At 42.0% G+C, this 21892-nt stretch overlaps 1 protein-coding gene and 1 pseudogene across 3 annotated transcripts in view; both read left to right on the forward strand.

Moving 5' to 3' along the window:
• The window catches only part of DENND2B (DENN domain containing 2B), a 173717-nt gene that overhangs the window by 17476 nt on the left and 134349 nt on the right, over positions 1–21892 (forward strand). The window contains exons 2-3 of one of the 3 annotated variants that reach the window (XM_053562346.1): positions 15559–15597; positions 20616–20691. The exons of 1 other annotated variant lie outside the window; for it this stretch is intronic. The gene's annotated coding sequence lies outside the window, so the exon portion shown is untranslated. The remainder of the gene's footprint in view (positions 1–15558; positions 15598–20615; positions 20692–21892) is intronic. One more of the 3 variants, XM_053562347.1, reaches the window with a different exon arrangement.
• On the forward strand, positions 9279–9892 carry LOC128564398 (10 kDa heat shock protein, mitochondrial-like; annotated as a pseudogene).

The following is a 21892-nucleotide window of genomic DNA, read 5'->3' on the forward strand; positions in this document are numbered from 1 at the left end:
GGAGATTCCTTAAAGAACTCAAAGACCTACCATTCCATCCAGTAGTCCCACCACAGGATATCTACCCCAAGGCAGAGAAGTCATTTTATCAAAAAGACACTGACACTCAAATGTTTGTTTCAGCACAATTCACAATTGCAAAGATGTAGAATCAACCTAAGTGTTCATCAACTCAGGATTAACAAAATGTGAATTTTATTTTATTTTACTGATTTTGCAACAGTTTAATATTAAGGATGTTATAATAATTCAGATCATATATACTATTAATACATATGTTTTTTGCAGTTTGCCAGTTACCTTTTGAGTTTATTGTTTTCCAAATATAAAATTTTTTTTTTTTTTTGAGACAGAGCCTCAAGCTGTCACCCTGCATAGAGTGCTGTGACATCACAGCTCACAGCAACCTCCAACTCCTGGGTTCAAGTGATTCTCCTGCCTCCGCCTCCCAAGTAGCTGGGACTACAGGTGCCCGCCACAATGCTCAGCTATTTTTTGGTTGCAGTCGTCATTGTTGTTTGGCAGGCCCGGGCTGGATTCGAACCTGCCAGCTCAGGTGTATGTGGCTGGTGCCTTAGCCGCTTGAGCCACAGGCACCGAGCCGCAAATATAAAATTTTTAATAATTTAATGTAGTGAAATTAATTGGTCTTTTAAATACATTTTGTCTGTGATATCACTCCTAGGAAAGTATTCCCTCACCAAGATTAGATAAATACCTATTATATATTCATGTAGTTCTTTCATGATTTTTTTTCTTTTTTTTTGGTATTTAAATCTTTACTCAGGCCTGGCACAGTGGCTCACACCTGTAATCCTAACACACTGGGAGGCCAAAGGGGGAGGATCCCTTGGGCTCAGGAGTTCCAAGACAAGCCTGAACAAGAGTTAGAACCCATCTCTACAAAAAATAGAAAAATTAGCTGCGTGTTGTGGCAGGTGCCTGTAGTCCTAGCTACCCGGGAGGCTGAGACAGGAAGATCTCTTGAACCCAAGAGTTGGAGGTTACTGTGAGCTATGCTGACACCATGGCATTCTAGCCTGGGCAGCAGAGTAAAACTCTATCTCACACGCACAAAAATAAATAAAATAAATCTTTACTCAATTTGGAATTTATTCTGATGTGATGTAATAGTAATAATAATAATAGCTAATATTTTTGACTGCATGCTATGTGCCAGGCACTGACCTAAAGGCTTTACATGTATTGGCTGGGTATGGTGGCTCACACCTTTAATCCCAGTGCTTTGGGAGGCCGAGGTGGGAGGAGTGCTTGAGTCTGGGAGATTGAGGCTGCATTCTAGCTTGGGTGACAGAGTGAGACCCCATTTCGAAAACAAAACTGAACCCAAACAAAACAAAATGCTTTGTATGTGCTGACTCATTTAGTACTTTCAGCAGCCCTATGATAGAGGTACTGTTATTTTCCCTGTTAGTATCACTGTAAATTGACTTGCTGAAGTGTGCCCTGCTAGTAAGTGGCCAAAATTCAGATTCAGATAGTTGAGGGTTTGTTGTTGTTGTTGTTTGTTTGATTTTGTTTTTTGAGGCAGTCTTACTTCGTTGCCCTTGGTAGAGTGCTGTGGCCTCATAGCTCACAGCAACCTCAAACTCTTGGGCTCAATGATCTTCTTGCCTCAGTTTTTCATTTTTGGTAGAAACGGGGTCTCACTCTTGCTCAGGCTGGTCTCGAACACCTCATCTCAAGCAATCCGTCCACCTTGGCTTCCCAGGGTGTTGGGATTACAGGCATGAGGCACTGTGCCTAGCCTTAGATAGTTGAGTTTTAGAGTCCATACCCTTTAATTACATTGCTAACTTAATTTTTTCTAAAACGTTGTAATGTTATTTGTTAAGGAATCCATTCTTTCTTCACTGTTTTGAAAATGGGAACGTTGATCATCTGCTAAATTCATACATATATGTATATATGTATGCACACATACACAGAAACACACACTCTTAGGGATGTTTCTAGACTTTTGTTCCATTTAGTTCACCATCTGTTCTGGTGTTAGTGCCACCCTGTTGTAATTTGTATAGTTTAAGGATCATGTTATTCTCACTTTTGTATCCCTAGTGCCTAGCAGTGACTATCTTGTTTTAGGTGTTTAATGAATATTTGCAGAGTGATATAACCTTTGGAGTGCCGTGGATAGATTTCAAAGGGTCTGCAGCTTGGACAGGAAAAAATATTATACCATCATTCTCACTTATCCTGAACTGAGATTTAGTATTTCTTTAAGTTATGAATATAGGCAATAAAACATAGTGGCAGTAGTATCTATGCTGTTGTCATCAGTAGAAATTATGGATATCTTTCTGGATGAATCCTAGGTTAAGAACCTCCGCTTTACTGTATTTCTTTGTGTTGAATTTATAGGCAGTGCCTGGTACTTAGTAGATTTTCAGTAAATGTTAATTTTTGAAACTTCTTATTTTTAAATATGCATAAAAGTAGGGAAAACTGTATTATGAACCTTGTATACTTTTTTTGTACAGAGTCTCTCACTTTGTCACCCTCGGTAGAGTGCTATGGCGTCACAGCTCACAGCAACCTCAAACTCTTGGGCTCAAGTGATTCTCTTGCCTCAGCCTCCCAAGTTAGCTGGGACTACAGACGCCCACCACAACCCCTGACTGTTTGAGATGGGGTCTCATTCTTGCTCAGGCAATCCACCAGCCCAGCCTGAATCTTATATACTCTTCATTCAGCTTCACATTTTTTATTTTTATTTTTATTTTTTTTGCAGTTTTTGGCTGGGGCTGGGTTTGAACCCTCCACCTGTGGCATATGGGGCTGGAGCCCTACGCCTTTGAGCCACAGGCACTGCCCCATATTTGCAACATTTTGCCAGTTTGTTTTATCTGCCTTCCCCCATTACTGGACATTGTATTTTACCCGATAATATTTCAGAAAGTTTTAAAATGTATAACCACTTTCTTTTTACCTTTAGTCCAATTAACAGTAATTTCTTAATGTCATCTATTACCTAGGCCATATTCAGGTGTTCTCAGTTGTCCCAACAATATCTTTTATTTAAATGGGATGTTTGAATCAGGATTCACATATGCATTTGGTTGGGGTGGCACCCCATCTAGAGATGTTACTTGTTAATTTATCTTCACATGCTGATACTGCTTCTCCCCCACTTTCTCAGTTGCTTCTTATTTTTTGTTATCCTTTTACTAATAATTTTGTCTTGACAATTACTCTTTTCCTATCTAACATTTTATTTATCATTTCGATGAGAAATTATTGATTTTGATTATTTGGTCTTATTTTTAAAACTTAAACATTTAAGTCTCATGTAAGGTAGTTCTTTCAGCCATATATATATTTTTTTTTTTGAAGAAAATATTTTTTTTATTTTTAATTTCAGTTTGCTTGTTCATTCTTCTTTGTTTGAAGTACTCCTTTTTTGTTCATTTTCTTCTTCCTCTGGCAGTGCTGGCTGTTTTTGATGTTGTTAGTAGAGACTGGGTCTTATTCTGGCTCATTGCTGCTCATACTGGTCCTGAACCTATGAGCTCAGACAATCAACCCACCTCGGCCTCCCACAGCGCTGGGACTACAGGTGTGAGCCACCACGCCCAGCCTATATATATTTTTTGAGACAGAGCCTCAAGCTGTTGCCCTGGGTAGAGTGCTATGGCATCACAGCTCACAGCAACCTTCAACTCCTGGGCTCAAGCGAGTCTCCTACCTCCGCCTCCCAAATAGCTGGGACTACAAGTGCCTGCCACAACGCCTGGCTATTTTTTTGGTTGCAGCCGTCATTGTTGTTTGGCGGGCCTGGGCTGGATTTGAACCTGCTAACTCAGGTGTATGTGGCTGATGCCTTAGCCGTTTGAGCCACTGGCGCCGAGCCTCAGCCATATTTTGGAGCAAGATATATGATGGGTACATTTCTCAAGACAGGATCAAAGTTTTAAGAGATCTTTTTATTTGCTTAAGGAGTCTACTTGCTTTGTTAAATAATTTGAGGTAAAAGTACTTTCTCTGAGAGTTATAAATGCCTATCTGGGATTTATACCCTCTGCAAAATTGGAAGAAATTTGGGTTTGGGTCTTCTCTATGAGCAGAGTTTTTTTTTTAAATTTTTCTCACTACATCGCCCTTGGTAGAAGTGCTGTGGCATCACAGCTCACAGCAACCTCCAAATCCTGGGCAGAGTTTTGTTTTTAATACTTAAAAAGTATGAGAATGTCATAGTCATAGTGCCTAGTTGTTCATTTTTTTCAGGATTCTATATATCTTTTATATTAGTATTTGGATCAAATCCTTCTATTGTTTCTGGACAGCCTTTTTCCTATTAAACTTTTAATTATAGATTTGAGATCATCTGTTCAAAGACTTTCGTTATTTGCAGGTGGTTCTCTAAGCCACATTTCTTTTTGTGGTTGTCATCTTGTACATTCTTTCAGTCTATTTCTTTCATTAAAAAATATATTCTTTGTATTTTATGTATTTTTCTGATTAGCTTTTTCTGCAACATCATTTCTGTTTTTATTGCATTCATCTGTCATGGATTTAGTATGGACCTTATGTTTCTACTATTTCTTTTGCAACCGATAACTCGTAGTCATTTTGATCGTCTGTTTCGTCTCCTTGAGAATCAATATTAGCCATCCTGTAAATCTGATAACAAATATTTATTGAGTGCTTACTGTGAGGAAGGCATTCCATTATAGAGATTAGCTTTTCTTTTCTACCATAACCGTTTTTTTTTTTTCTTTGACTGTTTATACCTTTTTCCTATGTATTCTTCTCAGTTTACTGGTTGATCCTCTTTAGTTTCAGACTATTCTGTTTGTACTGCATTTACTAACATTTGCGAGATGTCTTTTTAAATGTACTATTGAAATCATGTTTCAGGCTCACTATAAAGGGTTAAGGAATTGAGGTATTTTTAAATTTTGTGATGGTAAGTTTAATGATCACCTAATTATAACACTCTTGTCCTCCCCACCCCCCATTTTGGAAAATGGCTTTGTATAAGGGAAATGAAATTCCACATTTCATTCTTGTTAAGATTAGCTTCAAGAGAAAGCCCTCCCAGGATGAGAGAATGCTCTGCTAGGATGTGGTTTATATGTGAAAGCCACATCATTTGGGTTTGTCTCTGGAGCACTGCCTAATTGGTGCTACAGCTTCCAGATAGAGCAGCACCTGAGTGATTGATTTGGCAAAGTTTCACTGAGTGCTTAGCAAGTTTGAAGCACTAAGGTGGAGACTGTGAATGACCCAAAAGTTCGGATGTGTATAGTGAATGTTTAATTATATAAAAGAGGTAGACATTTGGGATGAGTAGCAGGAAAGAGTGAGTCCATTGGAACTGCAAGGATGTAGGTATCTTGTACAGTAAATGCATTGAGGACTGACTCTGGGATAGGAAGACTTAATAAATCACAGACCCTGTCCTTAGAAAGGCATGAAACACCTACAATAAAGGGCAAAAGATTAATACGAAAATACAAGTGGATTCATGAGGCACATTAGAAGACTTATGCCATGCATGTGGTATAAACACAGAATGACAGGGTTTAGAGATGTCAGAACTGACTGTGAGCAGAAGGGTTTGAGGCAGCTGCATGGAGAACAAGGGAAATAATCGTGGCCCTTGGAAGGGTGGCAGGTGGAGAGGAAGGTGACTTTAACTGGAAGAGTCTCCTGAGGCACAAAAGTGGGAAATGTTTTATAAAACCAGTGTGTACTCCCATCTGTAAGCCCTGCTTCCCCCAAGTACTCTGGCCTTCCCTTCCTCCCCGTGGGCTGACTGTGGGCCTTCTCCAGAAATGCTCTGCCTGGTTCAATCTGGGCACTACTTTTGTTCAGATTATACTGCCTTCCCCTTGTCTTCTTACAAGGACAGAGCCCTGTTCTCTGGGGCCAGCAGCTTGTGGAGAGATCACTTTCCTAGCCTCACCAATTTCTTTTTGAAAACTGAATCCTTCATGCTGTGTTCATCCTTCCTCTAAGTCCTTGCTGCCTGCCATCTCAGCTTATAAACTTCCTTCCCCACACCTCTTCCCAGACCTAGGCTTCCAGGTTACACTTCCATAAATGTTCACAGCAAGACTCAGTAATACCCTTTGGGCTTTATTGTCGATATGTGCTCTGGTACTTCCATATTTGTTCTCTCTGGGCTATGGTTTCCATAGTGTAGTCTAGAAATCATCACCGACAGTGGAGAATGATGTACGTGGGGCCTGTGTAGAAGGGCTGGTAGGAGCCAAGTCTGGGAATATAGGTGTGGCCTTGATTATGGAGGGACTTGATTCAGTCCTGAAAGGAAACCATGTAATGTGTTTTTTGTTTTTGAGTTTTCCATAATTTATTTGATCAGACTTTTTTTTTTAGATAGGGTCTTGCTTTATTGCCCAATACAGTGGCACAATCATAGCTCCCTGTGACCTCAAACTCCTAGGCTCAAGTGATCCTCGTGCCTCAGCCTCCCAAATAGCTGGGACTATAGGTGTGTGTGTGCCATCATTCCTGGTTAATTTATATATTTTTAGTTTTAGTTTTTAGAGACAGCATCTTGTGATATTTCCCAGGCTGGTTTGCCTCAGGTAATCCTCTTGGATAATCAGACCTTTATTGAAGCGCAATTAGGTTGCTTTTGATCTCTTTCTGTTAAGGTATAACAGTAATTATCCATGAATAAATATAATTTGATATTAATTTCTAATTTTGATAGTGCTCCCATTTTGGTGGGAGAAGCAGATAAGCTAGTGGTCTTCAAATTGGGGAAAATTTCTAGATCCTTGACTTTCGATGTCCTCTTTCCAGAAGTTAATCTGTCTAAAAATATAGTTGTACTCAAGGTTATTTCCTTTCTCAGTCTCTTCTCCCACTTTAAAAAAAGGTATAGGCTTGGTACTCGTTGCTCAATGGTTACAGCGCCAGCCACATACACCAGAGCTGGTGGGTTTGAACCCGGGCTGGGACTGCTAAACAACAATGATAACTGCAACAAAAAAATAGTCATATGTTGTGGTGGGCATCTGTAGTCCCAGCTACTTAGGAGGCTGAGGCAAGAGAATCGCTTGAGCCCAAGAGTTTGAGGTTGCTGTGAGCTGTCATGTCATAGCACTCTACTGAGGGCGACATACTGAGACTCTGTCTCAAAAAAAAGATATAGCCATTACTGATCCTGAGTCTTGCTATTTGTGTGTCTGACTCTGGGTACCAAGTCCTTTTCTGTCAGATGGTTTCCAGTTCTTGCTTTTTACAAAATTGAAGCATTTGTCAGCTGGTACATAATTAAAAATAACTTTTTTTTCTTTCGAGATAGGGTCTTTGTCACTCTGGGTTGAGTGCCATAGCTCACGGAAACCTCAAACTCTTTGGCTTAAGTGATCCTCTTATCCTCTTGCCACAGTCTCCTAGGTGGCTGGTATAGCAGGCACCCACCACAGTGCTGGGCTATTTTACTTTTTTTCTATTTTTCATAGAGATAGGGTCTCGCTTTTGCTCAGGCTGGTCTCAAACTCCTGAGCTCAAACAATCCACCCACCTCGGCCTCCCAGAGTACTAGGATTACAGGCTTGAGCCACCGTGCTTGGCCTAAAAATAACTTTTGATGCTAGCTACTTCAATTTGTGATTTTGGCATGTAACTCTGAATCTGCAAAAAAATTGACTGATACAGCTATAGCAAAATTTCTTTCACTCCTTTCTAGGTATTTATGTGAATAAGGTTTCTTGTCATTTCTAGCTGTAAAAATGAAAAACTAATGAATTTCAAATAAAATTTTACTTTTCGTATTTAATAATAATGCCAATTATGTAATTATGTTTTGATCAAGTACATAGTGATAGTAAAGATATTGAAAACCCAATCCAGAAGGAAAATAAATTTTCTTTAACACTTAGATCTTATGGTCATAGGAGAATTAAAACTTTATGTACATATATTATATATGTGTATATTCACACAGATTATTGCAAAGAAGTATCATAAATTGATCATTAAAATATTTTTGAAGCATAAATATTAGGGTGACATTCTGAAAAGGAAATAAAAGGAAATACATTCAAGGAGTAAAAGGAATGGTATAAAATTTATGTCTTTAATTTTTTTTTTTTTTTTGTGATTTTTTTGGCCGGGGCTGGGTTTGAACCCGCCACCTCTGGCATATGGGACCGGCGCCCTACTCCTTGAGCCACAGGCGCCGCCCTATGTCTTTAATTTTTTTTTTAATTAATTAATTATTTTTGAGACAGAGTTTCACTGTGTCACCATGTGCCAGATTGCCATGGCATCATAGCTCACAGCTACATCAAACTCCTAGATTCAAGAGATCCTCCTGCCTCAGTCTCCCAAGTAGCTGGACTATAGATGCCTACCAGGACGCCTGGCTTATTTTTCTTTCCTTTTTTTTTTTTTTGAGACAGAGTCTTACTATGTCACCCTTGGTAGAGTGCTGTGGGTGTCACAGCTCACAGCAAACTCAAACTCTTGGGCTTAAGCGATTATCTTGTCTCAGCCTCCCAAGTAGCTGGGACTACAGGTGCCCGCCACAACACCTGGCTATTTTTTGGTTGCAGTTATCATTTGTTGTTTAGCTGGCCCAGACCACATTTGAACCCTCCAGCCCTGCTGCATGTGGCCAGCGCCGTAACCACTGAGCTGGGAGCGCTGAGCCTAGTTTTTCTATTTTTAGTAGAGATGGGGACTTGTTCTTGCTCATGCTGGTCTCAAACTATTGAGCTCAAGCTGTCCTCCCTCCTCAGCCTCCCAGAGTGCTAGGATTACAGGTGTGAGCCACTGTACCCGGCTAAAATTTATGTTTCTTTTTTTTTGTTATTGTTGTTGAGACAGGGTCCCACCCTATGCCCCTGAGCAGAGTGCAGTGGGCGTGGTAGCTCACCACAACCTCAGACTCGGGCTGTGGGTACCCCGCTGCCTCAGCCTCCGGAAGCCGCTGGGATTACAGGCGCTCGCCGCGGCGCCCGGCTGGGTTTTTCCATTTTTTTCACGAGTCGGGGTCTCACTGTCGCTCAGGTGAGTCTCGAACTCCTGAGCTCAAGCGATTCTCTCTCCTCAGTCTCCCACAGTGCTGGGATTACAGGCGTGAGCCACCGCGCCCGGCTAAAATTTATGTTTTTTAAATGGGTGATTGATCCACTATAGTATGTAGATTCCATTGGATCATTTGGATTTATTTAAGAGAGAAATGTAGTTTTTCGCATGTCTCAAGAGCTGGACTTACGGTTCTCTCCTTGCAGTGGCTGCAGGAGGCAGAGTATGAGTTGTGGCAGTGAGGAGTCATGGCGGGACAAGCATTTAGAAACTTGTTTCCCATCTTTGATCGAGTATTGGTTGAAAGGTGTGCAGCCAAAACTGTAACCAAAGGAGGCATTATGTTTCCAGAAAAATCATGAAGAAAAGTATTGCAAGCAGCTAGGCACACATCTGTAATCCTAGCACTCTGGGAGACTGAGGTGGGTGGATTGCTTGAGTTCTAGAGTTCAAGACCAGCCTGAGCAAGAGCGAGACCCCTGTCTCTACTTAAAATAGAAAAAATACCTGGGTGTTGTGGTGGGTGCCTATAGTCCCAGGTACTTGGGAGGCTGAGGCAGGAGGATTGCATGAGCCCAGGAGTTTGAGTTTGTTGTGAGCGATGATGACAGGGCATTCTACAAAGTGAGACTCTGTCTGAAAAAACAAACAAAGAAACAAAAAAAACCTATTGTAAGCAATAGTCGTAATTGTTGGATCAGGCTCTAAAAGGAAATGTGGAGAGATTCAACCAGTTAGTGTGAAAGTTGGTGATAAAGTTCTTATCCCAGAATATGGAGGCATGAAAGTAGTTCTAGGTGGCAAAGATTATTTTTTATTTAAAGATGGTGACATTCTTGGATTGCTTGAAGCCAGGAGTTAGAGGTTGCTGTAAGCTAGTTTGACACCGCTGGCATTCTATCCAGGGCAACAGAGGGAGACTCTGTGTCAAAAACAAAAACAAAAAAGATAGCAAACAAACAAAAAAAGAAATGGCATCAACATGAAGCTGCTCATGTGACTAAGTTCTGAAATTTTTTATCATGTAAATAATTACCATGTCTCTGTTTTATAATAAACTAATGATATTTAAACTTTTGACATCCAGTGTATAAAATTTAGTTTCACTGTACTGATATAAACATTTCCAAAGAAGAATTGTAAATTTAAATATTAATTTAAATGGATGGGGAGTATGAGTTATGTAAAATTATTTTAGGGTACATATGATAAACCAACACATACTATGATGTAGGTACTTTGGCCAGAGGAAAGCAAAGAGTGTCAAAGAGAAGATGCCAAGGAAGCCCCGGGGTTGACCCCAGGTGGTGGCTCACATCTATAATCCTAGCACTCAGGTGGATTGCCTGAGCCCAGGAGTTTGAGACCAGCCGGAGCAAGAGGGAGACCCTGTCTCTACTAAAAATAGACTAGTTGGGCATCATGGTGGGTGTCGTTAGTCCCAGTTACTCAGGAGGTTGAGGCAAGAGGATTACTTGAACTCAGGAGTTTGACGTTGGTATGAGTTATGATGCCAGGGTACTTTAACCTGAAGCAACAGAGTGAGACTCTGTCTCAAATAAAAAGGAAGCCTCGGGCGGTGCCTGTGGCTCAAGGAGTAGGGCACCGGTCCCATATGCCGGAGGTGGTGGGTTCAAACCCAGCTCTGGCCAAAAAAAAAAAAAAGCCTCAGGGTCAGGGGAAGTAACCAGAGTTGGTGCTGTGTAAGTTGCCTATTGAGGGACTGTTGGAGTTGACTGAGCAAATGGAGTGGGAAGACATTCCAGGAAGAGGGAACAGTATGTGCAAAAGGCCTGGAGGTGTAGAAGAACAAGAAACTCGGGGGGGGGGGGGAAGGGCAGGAGTGGGATAAGCTGGATGATGATTTACGGCAGCCTGACAGTATATTATTTATAACAGGATATATGCATTCCATATGACAGGAGGCCGGAAAGGAGAGGCAGTGGGGCTGGAGGTCTGCAGAGGTAGCTGTTGCCAAGGGTGCTTCCTTCCCAGAGACTGTCTCCCATATAAATAATCCTTTGGACATCCTTATAAATATAGAGATTCTTATTTACATTTGAATAGGAGAGGAAAATGAGGCCTCTCGCAGAGTTTGTGTCCAAGTAGCAGTGAGCAGACTGAGATTAGTGATACATCCCAAGGGTTCTTTTCACACATTGGCCACATGTTTGGGGGCCTCAGCTTGTCATCAAAAAGGGTGACTACAATTTTGTAACCAAAATTTGGGATTCTTGGGCCAGTAAGGGTTTTTGTCCTGATTTGTAAATTGTTTTAAATGAGAAGCTTTTACAAAGTTCTGACATTAAATCAAAGTTAACATGTGGATTTACTACATCATCCTTGTAAAGAATTTAACTATATAAACTCTTCTGTGGTCCCAGAAAAGATAGCACTCATGGCACTCTAATGGCCTGTGTGGCACAGAGAAATTATTTGCTTTCCTGATGGAAAGACATGCTGTGAAATAAGACTGCACATTCCTGAAAAAACTGGTGCCACTTTTTTTTGCCCTTTTGGAACATTTGTTCAGCGCAATGATAGAGCCCTGATGCAGTGTTTGTGTAGAGCAGATTGAACGAACTCCAAAAGGAAACCATCAAAGTGTTGATTCCATACCACATTGAAACACGAGGTGGGGGGATGAGTGGTTTTTCCACATTTTAATATTTTCCAGGATGACACTCAAAGCCTTGCCCTTAGAGAACCCTGAGCCACCTAAGAATTCATAATTCCAGGCTCTTGAGAGGGAGAAATGAGAGGGCCTTGCCTCTGAGCCTGGAAAGGAACTGAGTGAGGGCACCCACGGGAATATGACCAGCCATACAAGGTAAGGAGCTCTACATGGGTTTGATTTCCTTTTTTTTTTTCTGTTTATTATTTTTATTTTTGTTAAATCATACCTGTGTACGTTAATGCAATTATGGGGTACAATGTGCTGGTTTTATATACAATTTGAGATACTGTCATTAAACTGGTTAACAGCCTTCACCTCATTTTCTTAGTTATTGTGTTAAGACATTTATATTCTACACTTAGTAGTTTAACATGTACCCTTGTAAAATGTACTGGCTTTGATTTCTTATGGGAAAATGTTGTATTTTGTGTTACTGCCAGCTGTCTTTTATTTATTTATTTATTTTAGACAGAGTCTCACTTTGTTGCCCTTAGCAGAGTGCCATGGCATCACAGTTCATAGCAGTCATTTTTAGTAGAGATGGGGTCTCACTCTTGCTCAGGTTGGTCTTGAATTCCTGAACTTAAGCAATCCACCTGCCTTAGCCTCCCAGAGTGCTAGGATTAGGGGTGTGAGGCATCATGCCCCGCCTGCCAGCTGTCTTTTAAAAAGTCTCTGGGTGGCGCCTGTGGCTCAGGGAGTAGGGCGGTGGTCCCATATGCCAAGGGTGGCAGGTTCAAACCTGACCCTGGTCAAAACTGCAAAATAAATAAATAAAAATTAAAAAAAAAAAGTCTCTAAGAAGCCTAGCGTTTGGGGGAGGACAGGAGAGAACACTACTGAGGAAGTACTGAGTCAGCACAGGGGACCTACTGTGTGTTATTCAAAACTTGCTAATTTACTTTCATAAATCTGATTATTGTCTCAGAGAAGAAGAAATCATGACTCAGATCAAGTACTTGCCCAAGATCTTTTTATCTTTATTTATTTACTTTTTGAGACTGAGTCTCGTTCTTTTGCCAAGGCAATTGGCTTCAGCCTCACTCAAAGAAACCTCAAACTCCTGGACTCAAGCAGACCTCCAGCCTCAGCCTCCCAGAGTGCTAGGATTACAGGTGTGAGCCACTGTGCCCGGCCCCAGATCCAGAATTTGAACCCCCAAACCTAGTATCATCTTCATATGATATAAGAAAAGACATTTGTAAACCAAAATAATAAATGCATTAAACAAATAAATAAAATTGGTTAACAGGACAACCAAGAAAGGATCTTCTACTCATCTATTACAAAATTAGGTTATATTTAGAATATTTCGAATTCAAGAAAAGTTACAACATAAATTACTTGATGTTTGTCAGTTTGGGAGTTTTCATTTGGTAGTGCAACATCAGGAGAAGCTTGACTGTCCAGCTTGTCTGATACTTTATTTATTTAATCACAGTTACATTTGAGGGTCTATTTTGACAGGTATCTTGATAAAAAGAGTATCAATGACCAATGTCATTTCACTCCACATAGAATATTCTAGTGGATGGTAACAAGGGAGGTAGAGCAGCTCTTAGGCTTTTAGTTCTGTGGCCAGGCCAGGAAGAAATCCAGAGTTGCAGCTCTGGTGTCTGATCAGAGAAGGGTCCAGGAAAGGGCTTCAAGGACCCATCTGCCCTTGCTTCCTATGCTGGGTGGGGACAGGTGGGGATGAGGGTTGCACCAGACCCTTACTTATTTGAACCAGGTATGGACTTACTTGAGAGGGATGCTGTATTGTAGAGGGTAAAAACTTTCATCTTGGCCTGGGCTAGTGTTTAGGAGAATTGCTCTTGCAAAGGAATTATTCTGTTTAGTGCTCCAAGATAATCTAAAGGTAAAGGCACAAAGGGCCATTGTTTGCTCTGGAGCAGCTGTTTATTGTACTGGCGCTAAGGAGGGGTGTGGGGAGCCTAAAGGACTCTGGCCTCCGTGCTCAGAAGTTAGGGTGGTCCTGCCACATTGCCTTGTTATTTTTCTTTTTTTTTTTTTTTTGTAGAGACAGAGTCTCACTGTACCGCCCTCGGGTAGAGTGCCCTGGCGTCACACAGCTCACAGCAACCTCTAACTTTTTGGGCTTACGCGATTCTCCTGCCTTAGACTCCCGAGCAGCTGGGACTACAGGCGCCCGCCACAACGCCCGGCTATTTTTTTGTTGCAGTTTGGCCGGGGCTGGGTTTGAACCCGCCACCCTCGGCATATGGGGCCGGCGCCCTACTCACTGAGCCACAGGCGCCGCCCTGCCTTGTTATTTTTCTTCTGAGTCTTTCTTGTGTGGACTTTTCACAAACTGCATTTTTTCTCCAACAAACAGCAGAATCTTAGCTTCACCTTCCACCTGGTCTCAGTGTCCTGGAGTTTTGGTGAATGGTTCGAGTTCCTGGAAACAAAAAGAGCCTGAAAGCATCTTGGGAATTCCCCAACTCTTCTAGGCTACCTTGCCTTTCAGGGGCCATGCTGGGGGAAGTGTGTGTTTTGGCCTCTCTGGAGAAGGGCACTCTCGCTTCCCTGGCCTGTTTATGTTAGTTTGATCCTTTCTGCCCTTGATTACAAATGAGGCCTTGGGTGGGGGATTTCCCTTCTTCCATGGAGGTTACTTCTTCCTTTTGTCTGCATTCTCAATTTTTCCACCTAGGGAAGAGATGCCTTTTAAAAAATAATACTCTCCTTGGTTTAACTCTGTGTCTCATAGACTTTACCCAGTAAGTGGATCAGTTCATAATCAGGAAGCAATTCATCTGTCTGCTGAAATTCCCTTCTACTCCTGAAATTAGACTTTTTCTTATTTGTCTGTCACTGCCGTAGTTGTCAGCACTCTCTCCTAAGAAAAGGAATAGTCCTCCCAGCCTATTGTCTGGACCGCGTGTTGGTGCTTGTTACGCTGACATGTTGATGCAGGGGTCCCTAGTTTTTTGGAGTATTCCTGGGTCCTCAAGTAGAATATGAACCCTCTGAGGTTAAGAGCTCCAGGTTCTTTCTTTCCCTTTCTCCAGTCTGTATGTATGGCATGTGAGAAGAAAGGTGGACCCTATGAGGGAGTGACCACCCCGTGGCCTATTTTGCTGGTCTGGTTACCTAGCCTTTGCTCCCAATGTCAGCCTGTCCACCTAGGGTGCAGGCACAGCCTTCATCATGTTACTTTTCACCATGCTTACAGTAGGTGCAAGGGAAAAACCCATTGCCTCTGGGAACATTGGTAGAAAGCCTGCCTCAGATCTCTTTGTTCTTTGTGGAAACTCCTTTATAAAATTTTTATTAATTTTAGGGATAGGGTCTTACAATGTTGCCCAAGCTAGAGGGCAGTGGTTATTTACAGGTGTGATCAGATCCCAATACATCCTCAAACTCCTGGGCTGAATTGACCCTCCTGCTTTAATCTCTTAAGTACCTGGGACCACAGGTACACAGCCCTGTACCCTTGTTCACTTGAAGAGGTTTTTTTTTTTTTGGAGACAGAGTTTTACTGTGTTGCCCTCGGTAGAGTGTCGTGGTGTCACAGCTCACAGCAACCTCAAACTCTTGGGCTTAAGCGATTTTCTTGCCTCAGCTTCCTGAGTAGCTGGGACTACAGGTCACAATGCCCGGCTATTTTTTTGTTGTAGTTGTTATTGTTGTTTGGCAGGCCCAGGCCGGGTTTAAACCCACCAGTCCCATTATATGTGGCCAGTGCCCTAGCCGCTGAGCTACAGGTGCCGAGCCCCTTTGAAGTCTTGATACCAAATTTGAAGGATCCTATCTGCCTTTTGAGGATTTTTCTTTCTTAAAGGTCACTGGGAAGCTTAAGTGAATTTTACTTGATGGTAACAACTTTTCTACTCTTTTCACAGATTTCACACCATTTGGAGAATTTCTCTTGGATAATTCAGGTAGGGTTTTTTCTTTCTTTCTTTCTTTTTTTTTTTTTTTTTTTCACCATTAGACTTATTATTAGACTCATGTAGTGACTTCCACTATGTAGTGACTTCTTCAGTTCTCCCAGCAAAGTTCCTTGTTGGGGGTCCCTTGAATTTCCTTCCACTTTCACTAATGATGTTCCATGGCAACGGTTCTCTGCCTTTAGCCTATCTGCTTTCTCCTTGATTTCCCAGGCTTTCATTTCACACCTGTAGATTCCTGTGTGCTTTATCATCTCATAGCTTTATGCCAGCTTCTTTTTGGCCATATTAGCATAGTATACATTCTCTTTCTCTCTCCCTTCTTACTTCCTTCACTTCCTTCATGGTTAGCCTTTGGGCTTTCTTTGTAAGCCAGGTTTCAGTTCAGACTTTGGTGCTGAGAGTAGGTTTTCTAGGTTTTGTTGCTTCTACACAGGTTTATGTTGTAGGCCTAAGAATGGTTATTGCTTCTTTGTTTTCCTGAGATTTTAGTTCTAGATCCTTTCTGTCAACTTTTTCTTTGGTTTGCACTTCTTGTTTCCTCTTTAAAAATTATTTTTCATCCCAAATTTATAAAGATAGTCTTCCTAATGTTTTCCCTTATAGATGACAGTCTATTTACATTAACCTTTAGATTTCGAATCCTGTTTTTAAAGCTCAACCACATTGTTTTTTAAAACTCTGATTCCTTTCCCCCTAGCTTGTCTTCAGTTTAAGATTGCATTCTTCTTCGTTTGTTACCCGTCTGCTGGCCTTTGCAATGGTCTTCTCTTCAATTTCCCTGAGTGCTGTGCCTCTCCCACTCCCACAGTTTTCACCTCTGGCATAGGTCACAGAGGAAATACTTAGTTAGTTTCTGCCAAACATTCTGGCTGTGTTGTTTTGCTTTCAAAGACATGCAGTAAACTGTTTTGATTCTTGGTCTTGGTGCTCTAGGGCAGATGTTTCTCCTGTAACAGAGGTATTGTGGTCAGTTGGAAAGAGTGCTGGACTAGACTTTGGAGAATTGGATTCCTATCCCTGCTGTGCTACTAATTTGTGGTGTGATCTTGCGCAAGGCACATTTCTCTCTCAATTTCCTCTTGTCTAAAGAGACAGTATTTCATGATAAAGAAGATAGGACTCCATAGAGATGAGAGGGGAACCCAGAGAGTAAGCCTGGGGTATCCAGAAGAGACTAGATGGGCAAGAGGCAGAGAACCATTACCATGAGCATCCTTCATGGATCTGGAAGGGAACTCAAATGACTGCAAAACAGATAAAATTACTAAATGTAGTCAAGTTGAAAGAGTATAAAATGTCTTTAAAAATGATGGCAATTCGGGTGGTGCCTGTGGCTCAAGGAGTAGGGTGCCAGTCCCATATGCCAGAGGTGGTGGGTTCAAACCCAGCCCTGGCCAAAAACCACACACACACACACACACACACACACAAAAAGGCAGCACCTGTGGCTCAGTCGGTAGGGCGCCGGCCCCATATACCGAGGGTGGCGGGTTCAAACCCGGCCCCGCCGAACTGCAACAACAACAAAAAAAAATAACCAGGTGTTGTGGTGGGCGCCTGTAGTCCCAGCTACTTGGGAGGCTGAGGCAAGAGAATTGCTTAAGCCCAGGAGTTGGAGGTTGCTGTGAGCTGTGTGATGCCATGGCACTCTACCGAGGGCCATAAAGTGAAACTCTGTCTCTACAAAAAAAAAAAAAAAAAATCTTATAGTTTCTAAAAAAAAAAAAAAAATATATATATATATCTTAAAAAAAAAATGATGGCAAGTCTCTGATAAGGGTCACATTGGTGGAAAGTGGCTTTGTTCATTCCTGGGCTTGCTCTGGGTCCACACCTGTTTGCTGTCACCATTCACCATTGGGATGTGGGAAGCTTGACCTTCTGCAAATTCAGTTCCAGAATTCTTCCTCCCACCTTCCACCTCCTTTATAAACCCAGAAATATTTGAAACTCAGTCCAGATCTTCACCTGGCTTTGATTTCCCCATCTTGTAGAAATTGGTCCTTGGAAGTTTTAGCTTCCGGAAATCTTCAATGTTTGCTAACATGTCAAAATTCTACATTTGTTGATTATTCTTTCTGTTCATAGCTGTGTTCCAGTTCTTGTGCCCTGAAGGTGGTATGATGTGATTCCAGTAGGGTTCCTGTCACTAAAAAGTAGGAAATAAAAGGAGATAAAGGAACTGAGAAATGCCCCCTTAGCATTCCTGACAGGCAGGTCTTTGAAGAAGAAATAAAACTGTTTACTTTCTGCCTCTGTAACCACAGCCTTTCTCCCCAACATACACATAAGCAGAACTGCATTTTTTCCTTATTCCTGTCCCCTGGAATGATTCTGGGATTTAAATCAAATCTTGCCTAGTTTATATATATTTTTCTTTCCAGTTAAATATTTGCATTGGTTTCTACCAGTGCAGAATGAGTTGGACAAAGACAATTTCCAAAGTCTTTTGAAACTGCCCTGTGGTCTTAGTAAGGCAGCAACTTTACTAAATAAGTGCAGAGGCATGCTTGTCTTTGCAGTGTGGTGATGAGGACTCACGCTCACTCTTGCAGTGTGTGACTGTGAGAGGCTCTCAGCTTGCTGAAATTTGCTGAAGAAAGTAATTGAATTGGGTAGAATAGTTGTGGAGAGAAGTGCTCTATAATCAGCTCTGTATACTTTCAAGTGGGCTGCCTCTGCTATTCTGCAATTCGTTCATTATCTCTAAATCCCTGTGACATTTACCACAGTGCTCATCCCATATTTTTTTTGTATTCTGTAAGCCCTGACTCTATCCTGACCTTCTATCACCCATGAGAGTGCCTTCTACTTTACTGGGACTGTTAGAGCTAAGTGATGCAGCACTCTGGGATATTTCCTTTTCTTTAGATAGATAGGTAGAAAGTATCCATGAGAAGATAGATAGATAGCTACCCAGCTACCTCCAAGAGAACAGGCAGTGAGCATTCCCTGTGGGCTGTGTAGACTGTTCATCATGGATGCCAACAACATCCGGTTGAACTAATGGTTTGATTTGGGCTTCATAAGAGTTGTGAGCCTATGTCTGGAATTTGATACTTTCCCACATCCCATTTGGTCTTAAATCAAGTTGTCCTAGGCAAGTGACCCAACTGGTAACTGTCTCTTAATGCCCAAAGTGTCTTTCCTACTACTACAATTCTAGCTACTTGGAAACCCACTGGCTTTTATTTCTCTCATCAATCATAGGCAATTTAGTTTCCCTTCTTGTAGGTGTTTTTCAAATCCTACTTACGTCCTCTTTAACCCTCGTCTTTCCTTTTCTTTCTCTCCTCCTTATTTTACTTAGTTACCTCAGGAAGCACCCTCCTTTTTCCCTTTCCTCTTTGATGTGGAGTAAAAGCTAGCCTTAATCACAGCTGGTAAGTGTAACACCAAGAATACATCTGAAAGGAAATCAGGCATTTGGGAAAGAAAATAGGTGAAGAAGAATCAGTGCCATCAGTGTTGTTCTTGAGAACACTTTTTAAAATACCTCCGAATAGGCTAGGTGTGTTGGCTCATGCCTGTAATCCTAGCACTTTGTAGGCTGAGGCAGGAAGATTGCTCGAGGCCAGGAGTTCAAGACCAGACTGAACAAGAGCGAGACCCTGTCTCTACAAAAATTAGAGAAATTAGCAGGACATAGTGTTGCACACCTGTAGTCCAAACTGCGGGACACTGAGGTAGGAGGATTACTTGAGCCCAGGTATTCGAGGTTATAGTGAGCTATGATGGTGCCACTGCACTCCATCCTGGGTGACAGAGTGAGATACTACCTCTCAAAAAATAAATAATAATAAAAAAAACTGATAAAGGCATGTTTAATGAAAACAGTCTTTTCATTCTCTGGCCCCTACTAGTGATGTTGCCATGAAAAGGGTTGACTGTTCCCACCACATGGAGAAAAAGAAAAGTGCTTCCAAGGATTCCTGGAGTTAGGTCAGGAAAGTTTGATGCTACCTCTGTAGCCTGAGCCTGTAGGCGAGGTATGCCCAGCTTTGCCAAAGCTCTTTTCCTTAACTGTGTGTCACTTCAGGAAGTACTTGAGCTTTAAGGTGATGAGGTCCCTCACTTTGAAAATTGTGATCTACCTATGACAGGATCCTATGTTGTTCAGTGGGGTTAGTGAAAAAGTTACTACCTCCCATTCTGACTAGGAATTAATACATTATTTTTGTAATGCTATATCAGGGCTTAAATGGACTGCTTCGGCTTTGAAGCTGTCAATACCTATGCTGCTAATTTTTGAAAACTGAAGATATCCCAATGCTATGTGTATAGCATCTCCTTGTGGAATGAAAAATTCATGAAAAAGGAACAACTTTTTGAATAAAATTCCAAATGGTACTAGGTTCCAGGTGATTGAAAACTTCCTGTTAGGGTGGAAAAGCCTATCCAGATGTTCTTGCCTGGGGATCAGTGGGTGTCATACCATTTCCAAGAAGTATAGCCATAGCTGATTTTATCTTTCTTTGTCTTCTTTCTATGGTGGCCAGGGATGTTCTTTTTGAGTACATATTTGGTCTTGTCTCTGTAAAAAGCAGCATGCTTTTTGATCTAGGTTTAGAAGTAAAATCTATGGCCAAGGGCTGAGTGAAACTAATGGTTCTTATAAGTAGTAAACCTTTCACCTTTGCTTCATTGGCCACCAGGCTGTAAGTAACTGGACTGACCAGCTGCAGACCCTTATTGTGCAATTTGAGGTGAGGAAATCCCAGGGGCTGGGAGACAGACATGTGGTTACCAGAGAGATGACATCAGCCGGTTTACTGGTGCTGTGGAGGAAGGGGAGATTCCAGGTGCTTAGCCTTTTCCTGCATGTGGGAGTATCTAGAGCAGCAGTTCTCAACCTGTGGGCCGTGACCCACAGGAACTGTATTAAAGGGTCACGGCATTAGGAAGGTTGAGAACCACTGGTCTAGAGCTACCCCAGTCCTATTGGCAGCTAAGGCCTTTGCTTGGGAAAAGCCTCGTCTGATTTTGTGCCTCCTATGTCCCCACAGGGACCTGTAATTGGAAAAGATCTTGCCTCCTTGCATCCTTGGCTGTGGAAAGAAACTTTGAAGAATGATCAGACATGTATGTCTGTGTGTGTCTGTGTGTGCATTGTGTTAATGCTAACAACTGACTAAGGCTTGCAAAGCGATAGTTGTATATGAGGTGAGATGGGGAAGTCTTGTCTGGGTTTTAGGGAATCTCTATTAGGAATTTCCTTTAGAAAGGAAAGGAGATTATAATTTAAATTTCCTTCCTTCCTTCCTCCCTCCTTTTCTTTTCTTTCTTTCATCTCATTCTGTTGTCCTGGGTAGAGTGCAGTGGCTTCATAGCTCACAGCAACCTCAAACTCTTGGGCTCAAGCTATTCTCTTGCCTCAGCCTCCCAAGTAGCTGGGACTACAGGTGTCTACCATGACACCTGGCTAGTTTTTTCTATTTTTAGTAGAGACATGGTCTCACTGTTGCTCAGATTGGTCTGCAACTCCTGAGCCTCAAGCAGTCCATCCTCCTTGGCATCCCATAGTGCTAGGATTACAGGCATGAGCCACTGTGCTAGCTAAATCACTTTGAAATTAAGATTATTTTATTATTGTTTTCTTTTGAAACCCTTAATATGGACACTTAGTGTATAACAGGAAGGCATTTCTAATAACATCCTTTCTGTGCTATGCTTACCCTAGAAGAAAGCCTCACAAGGCCAAAATTCGGGTGACAAGTTGGAGAAAGCACTTCTGCAGGGACGATCTCCCTTTGCTCAGCCTTGGCTGTGGGTATTCTTCTGGGAACGGTAGTGGGGCTTCTTGGGAAGCCTGCAACTGACAGTACGGCTGGAAAAAGCTTTATGACCTCTGAAGCATGACAGAGAGAAGAGAGATGGGAGGCTTTGGGACCAGTGAAGCCCATCTTCTTACCAGCTTTGTTTTCCTGTCAGATGTCAGGCTTCCTCGGGTTTTGCCCTCCTCCCCCAAGATGTGTTAGAAAATGAAACCTGCTGCCTGGAAAGCAGGTGATGCCAAAGTTTGTACTCAAAGGACCAGACATCCCCTAGCTGGGGGTACCTCTAAGGCCCTTGTTCACATTTACAGTCGAAGCCATCTGGGGCCAGCTCAGGCTTGTTTTATCCAGGCATCTTCCCACCGCTGTGATTTCCCCTCCTTTGGGCTTTCACACGTGAGGATCTTCACAGTCTTTAAGCTGGCAAAGTCCTTGTTCTGAGAGCCCAGTGCTTCCCTTTCTGGGCCCAGGAAGCTGTGGGTAAGCTCTTGGTTTCTTCCTCAGCTGGG

The sequence above is a fragment of the Nycticebus coucang genome, chromosome 14 (genome assembly GCF_027406575.1).
Source record: "Nycticebus coucang isolate mNycCou1 chromosome 14, mNycCou1.pri, whole genome shotgun sequence".
Taxonomy (NCBI): Eukaryota; Metazoa; Chordata; class Mammalia; order Primates; family Lorisidae; genus Nycticebus; species Nycticebus coucang.